The following is a 13,018-nucleotide window of genomic DNA, read 5'->3' as shown; positions in this document are numbered from 1 at the left end:
AAGTTTTTTTTTTACAAAAGTTTTTTATTAATATTCACAAAATTATAAAATATATATATATATATATATATATATATATATATATATATATATATGTAACCTTAATTATAAAAAACCTTAATTATGCAAAATATGGAAACCATTTCGTTTTTCTTCCTGTATTCCTCACCCCCTGACCTTTTGAATTGAAAATTTAATAGCATCACTGTAGAAATATTATTGGTTAACTGGCATTTCTTCCGCCACCACCCCATTCGGTCGACCTAGAGCATAGACCTAATGTCAGTGCTAAGATACGGCTAAAAACGGTTTAGCGACCTCGTTACCTAAAAGCTCCTAGTGAGCTACCTATCAGCATGAGCGGATTAAGTAGGGTGCTATTCACCACCCGCTTATGTGTCCCAACCGCTCACTTGTCAAACTAAATCTAGATCGGGGAGGTCCACCTCTTGTTACTAATTACTAAAAGTCATTAAAGTTAATAAAATAAAAGACAGCAATTTAGGCTGTCACGCCCCGGTCGCTGTATGCCAGCTAGTGCCTGTCCACCATTTAAAGCGCTTGGAGCTTGTATCTGGCTGGTGGCCAGCCATTATCACAGCGGCGCTAAAGGAATCAGTATAACCCAGATTAATTAAAAAACTCTAGCGATGACGGTTGAACTTCGAAACCTCATCGAGGAACTCCCACACGGTCCGACAATGCGGCTCTCGCCACACTGATTCGCCGTTTATGAGCGGCCAGTTTTCCCCCTGTCCTCTAAGTTCCAGGGTGGCCCAGTCTCTGACTCCCCCAAGAGTAGGGCAGTCGAACATCATATGCTCGTTCGACTGGACCTCCCCGCAGACATACAACTCATTAGTCGCTAGGCGAAACCGAAACAGATATTGCTTCAAATCCACATGGTTGGTGAGCACTTGGGCACCCGCTGCCCTTAAAAATGAATTCGAGGCGTACCATCCCCCCAGATCCTGTATAAATCTATACAAGGATCTTCCCTTAGTCGTGGTGTGCCATTCAAGCTGCCATAATTCCATCGTGAGGTTCCGTAGCCTCTTCCGCAGGCGGGAAATGGGCAACTGAACGAAATTTAGATCCGGTGCATTGTGATCGCCATTCCGCTCCTTTTAGCCCGGCTCGAAACCGCATTCCAAATGCCTCGGCTTCCCGACCTCTTCGCAACTTCCACATGGCTGCCCGAACTTTCACCAATAAATCGATTGGGAGAGCCTTTCCCAATACGGTGGTAGCCTCTTAGGAGGTTGTTTTAAAAACACCAGTGCATACTATCAAGGCTCTGCGCTGGGCACTCTTTAAATTTTGAAGCAGTGCTCTATTTCTATCCAATCTATGCGCCCAAATTGGCGCCGCGTATGCGATCATGCTCTCGAAGACACCTCGGTACACCAAGTACATTTGACGGCCCGACAGCCTGTAATCCTTCCGATCAATCCTTCTAAGTTTGTGCATCACAGAGACGGCGTCCGCCGCAACTTGCTTAATATGGTTACTAAAAAGTAACTTGTCATCAAACAAAACACCTAGGTACTTATGAACTCTTACTCGGCTCATTACACAGCCTTTATACTTAATGTGGAGGTTACGACTGCTTGATAATTTGTCCGTACCCTTCAGAAGCATAAACTGTCTTGGGCACAGAAATCTTTAAATTTTGCATGTCCATCTAGCCCTCGACGATTGACAAAGCCGCCCTATAGAAATATTAGACCCAAATTTGGTGAAAATCGGTCAAGTAGTTCTGTTGATATTAGGCGATTTATACGCCAACATATACCGTACATACATAAGTACGCACATTTTTTTGCGGAAATTTTATGCAATTTTTCGTTTTTCTGGGGTATTTAGGAGGGGTCAATTGGTCATGAATTGGTTCAAACCGGATATGCCCAATTTTGACCGATGCCATTTTTTAGTTTTCTGGGGGTGATTAAGGATCAATTCGACAATGATTCGGTGAAAACCACATACGCCCAATTTTGATCGATCACCATACTTTCCCTTCTAAATAGCTATAGCTGCTATATAGATGGGGAAGTAAAAATGATAATTTTAAACAAGTAAACCTGATATTGTATATTATTCTTCCAGAATGGTTGTGGTATTTTTCAAAGTAATCTGAGTTTTAATGTCACATCTAGTACAATTATTTGATTATGGCAGGTAATATATAAATATTAATGTATTTAAAACATCTTAAAATAAACTAAAAAAAAAAAAAAAATATTTTCTCCTTTGAAACTTAAAAGAAATAAATGATTTTATTTCATGGAATACAACAATCTCTTAAGTTCATGACGCATTATTGATTCAGAAAGATTTATAATAACAAGTTAAAAAACCTCATCGGCTGGTTTTTCCGTGAGTAAAACGTTTAACTGTAAATATATTGGTCTTTAATATATAAATTAAAACAAAATCATAAGTAATTCATGAACGTTATTAATTCAATCGAAGTTTAAATCATAAAATAAGGTTTTAAAAGAAAAAATGAGGATCAAGGTTATTAATAGAAATATTATAAAAACATATCTTTGTTTAATCATATCTATAACTTAAGATAAAATAATAAATTTCAAAATGTAAACAGGCTGGTTAATATCCAAGCAACATATTTAAAAATGTACATAGTTACCAATAAAATATGTACAAATGATATGATATATAAAATCATAAAGATAGTAATAAATAATTATGCTCTATTTTATCCAAGTAGAATACTGTAATTTTAATAGTGACCTAACTAATCAGAACACACACACACGCATTTATATATATATATATATATATATATATATATATATATATATATATATATACAATGTTATGTGGAATTATTCCAATTTATTGTGAACTATATTACATATTCTAGAGCAAATATATAGCAGGTTGTTTTAACGTTATATAAATTACTGGATTTAACATAGTATCATTTGTGTGAGTGTATTGGTCGATCAATGGGAGTATTTACTTGGTAATATTATATAACATTTGTAAGATTGTGGTTTGTAAAGTAAATCATGTATAATCTATGAGCAATAAAACTAGCTACTTTTCCAAATACAAAATATATATATAAATTTATTTTTTAACTGGAATACTTTTTTCTTTTATTATAATAGTTATTTAAAAACTATTCTTAAATTACTTTGGTACCGTATAATAAAATTAATTATAAATGTATATAAACGTAATTAAAAAAAACGTACTTCTTTTTCTAAAATTTAATTTTGATAGAAATTCATATCTCTTTAAAGGATTTACATGTTAAAAAAAATGTCATACACAAATTTAAAAAAAAAATATTCTGATTAAAATAAATAAATGTGAAAATTTTAAATAATTATACTTAAAAATCGCAGCCACGTTAATTAATTTTCACAAAAAAATATAAATAAAGAGAAATTATTTTTATGTTATAGAAATAACTTACTAACACATCTTTTTATTATTTTAATTAACAGTTTTTTACTTTACAGCGAATTTTCCACTGTTCGAAACAGTGCTGGAAGTTTTCTTCTGTGAACTCTTTCATGGCGCGTGCCGCTTTTTCTTTCATAGTTTCAACGGTTTGAAATATTATTCCTTTTAATGCATATTTGACCTTGGAGAACAAGTAAAAGTAATACGGTATACCAGGTCAGGCAAAAAAGGCGGGTGGTCTAACACTGGGATATTATACTTGGTGGCTAGAAACGTCTTGACAGACAATGCAGTGTGAGCCGGTCTGTTGTCCTGATGAAGAACCCATTACTTGTTCTTCCGTAATTCGAATCGTTTTTTTCTTATTTTTTCACGGAGTTGAGTAAGAACTTTGAATAAAGACAAGAATAGTTAACCGACGGTCAGATCGGTTCAGATAACCAATTTTTTTCAATATTTTTATCCGTTTTTGACGCGGATGAGCGACCCGGGCCAATATCATCTTCAACGTTTTCTCGGCCACCAAACCACTCAAAAGCTCACGCACGTGATAAACACTCATTGCCACATACTTTTTTTTAATAAAGGATAAGTTTCAGTAGCGTTTTTTCCAAGTTTCATATGAAACTTCACGACGATTATTTGCTCTAGTAAAACACTTATTTTTTTCGGCAAAACAAAGAAACAGATGTTATCCAATCGAAGGCCGCGGCCAGACTAATACGTCTACAGAAACTGGAGTGACAACAATCGAAAGAGAAGGATTCACGCTACATAGCTGTCGGTCATACAAATTTGGCGCATGCGCAGTTCTTCTTTAGCAGCATTAGTCCCGTTATTTAATAACCATGCCTCGTACGTTGCAATCTGTCCAACTAGTGAACATCCCAACCCCCGTAGGGGAATACGTCCCCCGCCTTGTGATGATTCCGATCGCCACCCCCCCACCCACCACATTAGTAGCCCAACTGGACAACAACTAGTGAAAAAATAAGGACCGTCTCCCCTTCGGCCCGATTAGATGAGAATGATATATATGAGATGTAAATGATATGTAGCCTTGTACATAGTCAGGCCGATCATTCCTAAAACGTGTGGTTAATTGAATCCCAACCACCAAAATACACAGGTATCCACTGCCCATATTCAAATCCTAGTAAAAGAAACTAACTTTTACTAAAATTTAAACCTCAAAATCTTCGAATTCGAAAATGAGTTGTTAAGTAATTTTCTAAGATGAGTTAACTACTGGACCAGCCCGATGAGCTAAATTCTATTTTTATATAATATTATAAAAAATTATGATAATGAATGAGATATTATAATATTGTTATAATTATTATTGTTAATAGAATATCTTCATTAAAACAATAAGAGTAATTTGTGTAAGAGGGGAGTGTTGTTAGAATAAATAAATATTTTAATTAGAACGTGATAAGCACTAAATAAATAATTTGCTGCATAAATGTATACGGCACGTGTATTCATGTTTAAAAGGCATTTTACATAGTATATTTAAAATACTACTGTTTAACACGTGAACACTAGATTATTGTTATTGGAATAACAATAATAACTTACATAAACTACTCATAAAACAACAACAACAACACACACACACACACACACACACACACACACACACACACATACACACATATATATATATAATCGCATACACAGACACACACACACACACGATACAAAAAGAGCATACGTAAATACAAAATAAAGTGTGCATTATTATTAAAACAGCCATTGGCTATACATTCCCTTATATTTGCATTTGAATACATTAAAATACAAAAAAAGTTCCTGCAGTATACTACTAAACCAAAGAAAGTGGTTACTCAGCTACTGTAGTATATAAAAGAAAAAATAAACCTAGTTTTGAAAAATAAAACTACGTATTTTTTCAAAACAAATTCATTTAATTTGTTAGATGTAGCTAACCTAATTTTTTTAAGGTTCTAAATTTAAATATAAGTGTCACGTTTGTAAAAATTATTTAGTTAAGTAACACTAGTTAATAAATAATGCTAGAAAAGAGTTGTTTAATCTTCTCTGGTTTTCCCTTGACAGATTTTTATTTAAAATACGCCATAGAGTTTTAAAATATTAATTAAAATACTATTTATAGCACAACTGTGTAAAATAATCAAACTTTTTAGGAAAGATGTGTTCTATTTAATCCTTCTTAATCTATAGTTATTTCATGTAATATTTTAACAATAATCAGAACTTGAAAAATAGTTAATGTATCAGAAATTATAAAAATATTTAAATAAATTTTTTAATTCTTGGGTAGAGTCTCATGGGACCCTCTTTTTGGAAAACGTTCCCATATCTACATTAATAGTAGATATAGTTGCATTCCTTATTTCAATCTAGAAAATCAAAGTTTAAAATAATTGATATTTTAAGTACTTTTTTTTTGTCTTCAGTCATTTGACTGGTTTGATGCAGCTCTCCAAGATTCCCTATCTAGTGCTAGTCGTTTCATTTCAGTATACCCTCTACATCCTACATCCCTAACAATTTGTTTTACATATTCCAAACGTGACCTGCCTGCACAATTTTTCCCTTCTACCTGTCCTTCCAATATTAAAGCGACTATTCCAGGATGCCTTAGTATGTGGCCTATAAGTCTGTCTCTTCTTTTAACTATATTTTTTCCAAACGCTTCTTTCTTCATCTATTTGCCGCAATACCACTTCATTTCTCACTTTATCCACCCGTCTGATTTTTAACATTCTCCTATAGCACCGCATTTCAAAAGCTTCTAATCTTTTCTTTTCAGATACATCGATCGTCCAAGTTTCACTTCCATATAAAGCGACACTCCAAACATATACTTTCAAAAATCTTTTCCTGACATTTAAATTAATTTTTGATCTAAACAAATTATATTTCTTACTGAAGGCTCGTTTAGCTTGTGCTATTCGGCATGTTATATCGCTCCTGCTTCGTCCATCTTTAGTAATTCTACTTCCCAAATAACAAAATTCTTCTACCTCCATAATCTTTTCTCCTCCTATTTTCACATTCAGCGGTCCATCTTTGTTATTTCTACTACATTTCATTACTTTTGTTTTGTTCTTATTTATTTTCATGCGATAGTTCTTGCGTAGGACTTCATCTATACCGTTCATTGTTTCTTATAAATCCTTTTTACTCTCGGCTAGAATTACTACATCATCAGCAAATCGTAGTATCTTTATCTTTTCACCTTGTACTGTTACTCGGAATCTAAATTGTTCTTTAATATCATTAACTGCTAGTTCCATGTAAAGATTAAAAAGTAACGCAGATAGGGAACATCCTTGTCGGACTCCCTTTCTTATTACGGCTTCTTTCTTATGTTCTTCAATTGTTACTGTTGCTGTTTGGTTCCTGTACATGTTAGCAATTAATTGTTCTTCTATCTGTGTATTTGAACCCTAATTTTTTTAAAATGCTGAACATTTTATTCCAGTCTACGTTATCGAATGCTTTTTCTAGGTCTATAAACGCCAAGTATGTTGGTTTGTTTTTCTTTAATCTTCCTTCTACTATTAATCTGAGGCCTAAAATTGCTTCCCTTGTCCCTATACTTTTCCTGAAACCAAATCGGTCTTCTCCTAACACTTCCTCCACTCTCCTCTCAATTCTTCTGTATAGAATTCTAGTTAAGATTTTGATGCATGACTAGTTAAACTAATTGTTGTGTATTCTTCACATTTATCTGCTCCTGCTTTCTTTGGTACATTACTATAACACTTCGGTAGCTAATGACGAAACAATGGAAGATGTTAGAGTAAGCTTTTTATACTCATCTAACAAATCATTAAGTAAACTTGCGTAACACAAAAGGAATATCTCTGTATAATTTCATTAATGATACTAGGCTACTTAACTTAAAAGCATATCAAATTCATGTATCACATGAATTACACCCGGTCGAATATGCTGCTAGGCTTCACTACTGTCGTTGGTTTAATCGGTTTGTTCAGGAGAACATTAAAGTGTTGAATAATGTATTTTTTACAAATGAGGTTTGATTTCATTTGAGTGGTTACGTTAATAGTCGGAATGATTGCTACTGGAGCTCCAACAATCCTTACATTAACCATTGACGACCTGTACACTCAAGAAAATTGGTGTATGGTGTACAATTTCCAGGCGAAGAATAACTGGCCCTATATTCTTTAAAAACACTCTTAATGCAGACTTCTATCAAGAATCTCTAACGAAATTTATTACAAATCTAGAATTAAATGACGGAAATTTGTAGTTTCAACAAGATGGGGTCACGGTAACAGCAACAATGGACCTTTTGAGAAATTTCTTTGGTGAAAGTGTAATATCGACTGGCTTAAGGCCAGCTAGGTAATTTGATTTTTGGCCTGCACATTTTTTTCTCTGAGGATATCTAAAAGGTTGTGTATTCAAAAATAATGTACACACCATTGAAAAACTGAAAACCAACATAACTTAAGAATTACGAGAAAAAGAAAAGAGGTACAGTTCAAAAATATGTACGAAATGTGTTAATGAATATGGTGAACACTTTCAAGATTTGTTATAAAAAGATTTGATCTCAATTTAGTTTTATACAAATAATTGCAATATTTATACCTATTTGCGTTAAATATAGCACATTATTTTTCTTCAAATAGTTTGCGTTTTAAAACAAACACCTTGTGTATGTGAGTGTGTCAAGGATAAATTTGTATTAATATATAATTGAATTTTAAACACAAAGAAAAGTTAAACAACAAATTACTAATATTTTACTAATTTATGATATTAAAATGCTGCATTATAGATCACCGACATCATCTCTGAAATAACTGAAACTTTAACTTTACAGATTTAAAAAAAAAATTGCGTTTTTACGTATATAGATGTATCGAAAAACAATATTTTTACTTTCCGGTTATTATTTACTACTAAATAACATGTGAAAATGTTGTTATCGTTAAAAAAATGGAGATAAATTAAATTTATTAATTTTATCTGATGCAAGGCTAAAAATAATTAAAATCTAAGTTCAAAACTTTTGTGTGCACGTAAAATTCTGTATAAGAGTGTACGAGCCGGCCTCCATGGCGCGATTGGTAGCGTCTCGACCTTTCATCCGGATGTCCGGGGTTTGAATCCCGGTGAGGCATGGAATTTTCACACGCTACATTTATAATTCATCTCATCCTCTGAAGCAATACCTAACGGTGTTCCGGGAGGTTAAAAAAAAAGTGTGAGTACTCCTCAAAAGTTTGTAGTGCAACGAAAAGGTCTATATCGTCCTCCCTTAATCACTCCCTAACTATTAATCTCGTGCGGTATCATTTTATAAATTCTATGGTAAGACTTTGAGTTTGCGTTACTAAGAAACGGGTTGATGAGGAGGGGGCACAGCGCAGATCGGCCAAAACTGGCGCTCTCGCTCATTTCTATTCAATGCAGCTCACGATTTACTCGTGATAGCGCAGTGATTCGTGTGTTTGTGTTTAGAGTTTGCCGAGACAGATCGATTTAAGTAATAATAAATTATTTTGACAATATTACGTGTAATAACTTAAAATAAAAAAGTGTAAAAATTCAATGTGTCAGCCTCAGCCCGCGCAAAAGCCAGTCGGAAATATAAAATACAAATATCATTGGAATAAGGAGATTATGGGCCACGCACAGATATCCCAATGTCCGGTGCCGAGCGAGAGAGACTGTTTCGGGAGCGTCGCAAAGCTGGCACGGCGCGTTCAGTGAACGACGCCGACGGCGCGAGTACATCTATCGCTGCTGCATCCAAACTAATGGACATAACGAGTGAAGATTCACCCATACATCTGTCGAAGATGTCCTTGGGCTGATGGATATCAACATCAGTTGAATTGATGCGATTGAGGACCATTGACGTGCAGTGGACAAACGCTTCAAAACGGTATTTGAAAACAATCCGTTTGGTCTATCTTGCAGCGTTTGTAATCGACTTTGGTTCGAAAGAGATTTAAAGTAGGCGAAAGCTAAATTCCCCGGCAAAAATATAGCGGCATTTTTTTTATGTAGTACCTGTAGAAAGTCGATAGATGCCAAAGAATTCCGATGCTGACGCGCTCAAACGGATTTCGATATCTCCCGAAGCCGGACGGCTCGGGGATATCGAAATTAAATTTTTATTTCAATCCAATAAACAAAAAGTAACTCGTTGATTCACATACCGATCAATTTATTTGTAGAGTTGATCAAATGAAAGAACTAAAATTTTTCACTGGAGACTTTCAGTTTTGTTCAAAAGATACGATGGTGGTTCTTCGATTTAACTTTACAGAAAGTTGCTCAGTCTGTAGCATGGAGGAATTTCATTCAAGGTCTGTATCGTTCCACGTTAAACCAACGGCCGGCCACCCCGACACAGCCTCACCCAATTTTCAGTGGGGGGTTGATGTTTTGAAAAAAAATATTTTTGTATAATTTCTACATTCACTAAAGATAAAAATTCGTTTTATAAAGTTTTCTTTAAAATTCTTCTTAAGAAAATCAAATTACTTTTTCCGCGATATCCACCCATTTTTTTGACGAATTAAAAAAAATATAATATGATCAATGTTCCATATATAGAAATATTTTTGAAAAATTTGAAGAAAACGATTGGTCTATTCTGAGATATAAGGCAAGAATCAATGCAACACATATACGTACGCACATACTTATTTTTTTGTCTGAATGAACTAGTTAGACTATAAAACGTAAAATTTTGAAAAAAAATCTGATACCTCATTTTTGCCATAACTATAATTTGTTAAAGGACAATTTAGATTCGGAATAACAGTGCAAGGTGAAAAGATAAAGATGCTACGATTTCCTGATACAGTAATTCTAGCTGAGAATAAAAACGAATTATAAGAAACAATGAACGTCATGGAAAAGACACAAGAACTATCGTATGAAAATAAACAAGAATAAAACGAAAGTAATGAAATGTAGTAGAAATATTTTAGATGGACCACCGAATATAAAGTTAGGAAGAAAAAATTACTGAGGTAGAAGAATTTTATTATTTGGGAAGTAGAATTACTAAAGATGGACTAAGAAGGAGAGATATAAAATGCCGAATTGCACAGGCGAAACGAGCTTTCAGTCAGAAATATAATTTGCTTACATCAAAAATTAATTTAAACGTCAGGAAAACATTTTTGAATGTATATGTTTGGATCGTAGCTTTATATGGAAGTGAAACTTGGACGATCGGAGTACCTGAGAAGAAAAGATTAGAAGCTTTTGAAATGTGGTGCTATAGGAGAATGTTAAAAATCAGATGGGTGGATAAAGTGACAAATAAAGAGGTGATGAAGAAAGAACCATTTGGAAAAATATAGCGAAAAGGAGACAGACTTATAGGCCACAAATTAAGGCATCCTGGAATAGTCACTTTAATATTGGAGGGACATGTAGATGGGGAAACAATGTGCCGGCAGGCAACGTTTGGAATATGTAGAACAAATTGTTAGGGATATAGGATGTAGGGAATATACCGGAATGTAAAGACTGACATTAGATAGGGAATCTTGGACAGCTGCATCAAACCAGTCAAATGAATGAAGACAAAAAAAATTATAATTCCTACTAATATTTTAATAATTATATTAAGTTAATACTAGAATATAGAATATATATATATATATATATATATATATATATATATATATATATATATCCTTACTAATATTATAAATGTGAATGTGAGTTTCTTTGTTTGTTACGCTTTCACGCAGAAACTACTCGACCGATCATCATGAAACTTCGTACACATATTCTCAAAGGTATTGCGAAAGACAGAGGCCATTTTTTAGTAAAAAAAAAAAATATTTTTTCGGGAGGGTAAAAAAATTTATATTGGTAGGTATGAGCGTCTGACAAAAAATTTAACCAAATTCAACGCCATCTGGCGTTCCAGTAAGTAAATGAAATAAAGTGCCAATCCGACACTGTAATACCGACGGTCAAGTTACTATTCAATATAGTGCTTCTGCTGTTTCAAATCCTTCTATATTTATTGTTAATCTTCTGTCTCTTCTAAGCAATTCTAAAACTTTTCCAGTTTTTGAGGTTAGGTGCCTGTTTATTGTTTTACTTCTAACGATATTATCAGTTTTAACTCTGTTTTTTTTTTCTAAAATGCCTCGGAAGCGCAAATCTAACCTGTCCAGGGATTCATCACGGGTCCGGGCGGCAAAAGTTGCTCGAACTCAAGAATCTTCCGCTCACGCAGAACTAAGACAACAACAAGCGAGGCGACAATGTGGTTTGAGGGCTGGTGAAACAACTTCTCAGAGACAAGAAAGGTTAGATGAGCAAACTGAACGCCAAGCTACCTTAAGAGTAGCTTATTCAAACACGCCAATTCAAACACAAATTCGTTTAGAAAGACAAGCTGAACAGCAGGCAGCAATAAGAGCGAGAAAAACTCCAGAACAATCGCAGGCGAGAAGAATCGTTCATGCAGAAATGTAAATCGCGCGCCGTCGAAATTTCATGCGTAACAATCGGTCTGTATTTAATAATTCTAGATTTTAATATGATCCTTCACTTGAATACCATAAGCATTCTTTAATTGGTATTGGCTCAACGAATAGAAAATGTCAGCATTGCGATGCTTTGAAATGGAAAGATGAAACTGCTGGAATGTGCTGTTCCAGTGATAAAGTTTCGCTTCCTTTACTTGGTGAACCAGAGGAGCCTTTGAAAACTCTATATTTAAGTGTTACAGATGAGTCGAAGCAATTTTTAAGTAAAATCAGAAAGTATAACTCTTGCTTCCAAATGACATCCTTTGGAGTAGATAAAGTGATAAGAATGCCCGGATTTTCACCAACTTTTACTGTACAAGGACAGATATATCATCAAATTGGATCACTTTTTCCAGCAGATAATGAACAGCATAAATTTTTGCAGATGTATTTTACGGGTGATGAAGAAAATGAAGTAAACCGTCGTTGTCAGTATATTGAAGAAGTCGAAAGAGATACAGTATTGAAAATTCAACGAATGTTAAACAGCCACAATTTGTTGGTAAATACCTTTAAAAGTGCAATAGAAAACTGGCCTCCGGATAATTACATAGTGGTCATTCATGCTGATCGGACTCCACGTGGCGAACATGAGAGGCGTTATAATGCGCCGATGATCAATGAAGTTGCTGTTTTGGTTACCGGTGACCCATGCTCTCCACGAGACATAGTGTTACGGGCACATGATAATACGCTGAAACGCGTAGCCGATACTCATAAATTTTATGATGCTTTGCAGTAACCGTCAATTTTCAGTAAAGGTGAGCCAGGATATCATTTCAATATTCCAGTCATTAATCCAACAACAAGACAGCCTGTTCCCAATAAAAATGTTTCCTGCATGGATTTTTATGCGTATCACATGATGCTTCAAGAGTACGACTTCAATCTCCTTTCGCGGTCAAGGCAACTCTTTCATCAATTCTTGGTAGATATGTATATTAAAGTAGAGCCTTCGTTACATTTCTATAAACCAAACGAAATTACGAGCTGAAAATTACATTCATCTACAAGATGCGATTAGCGCAGAT

Source organism: Lycorma delicatula, chromosome 11 (assembly GCF_047948215.1).
Source record: "Lycorma delicatula isolate Av1 chromosome 11, ASM4794821v1, whole genome shotgun sequence".
Lineage (NCBI taxonomy): Eukaryota > Metazoa > Arthropoda > Insecta > Hemiptera > Fulgoridae > Lycorma > Lycorma delicatula.
This window is presented reverse-complemented; position numbering follows the sequence as displayed.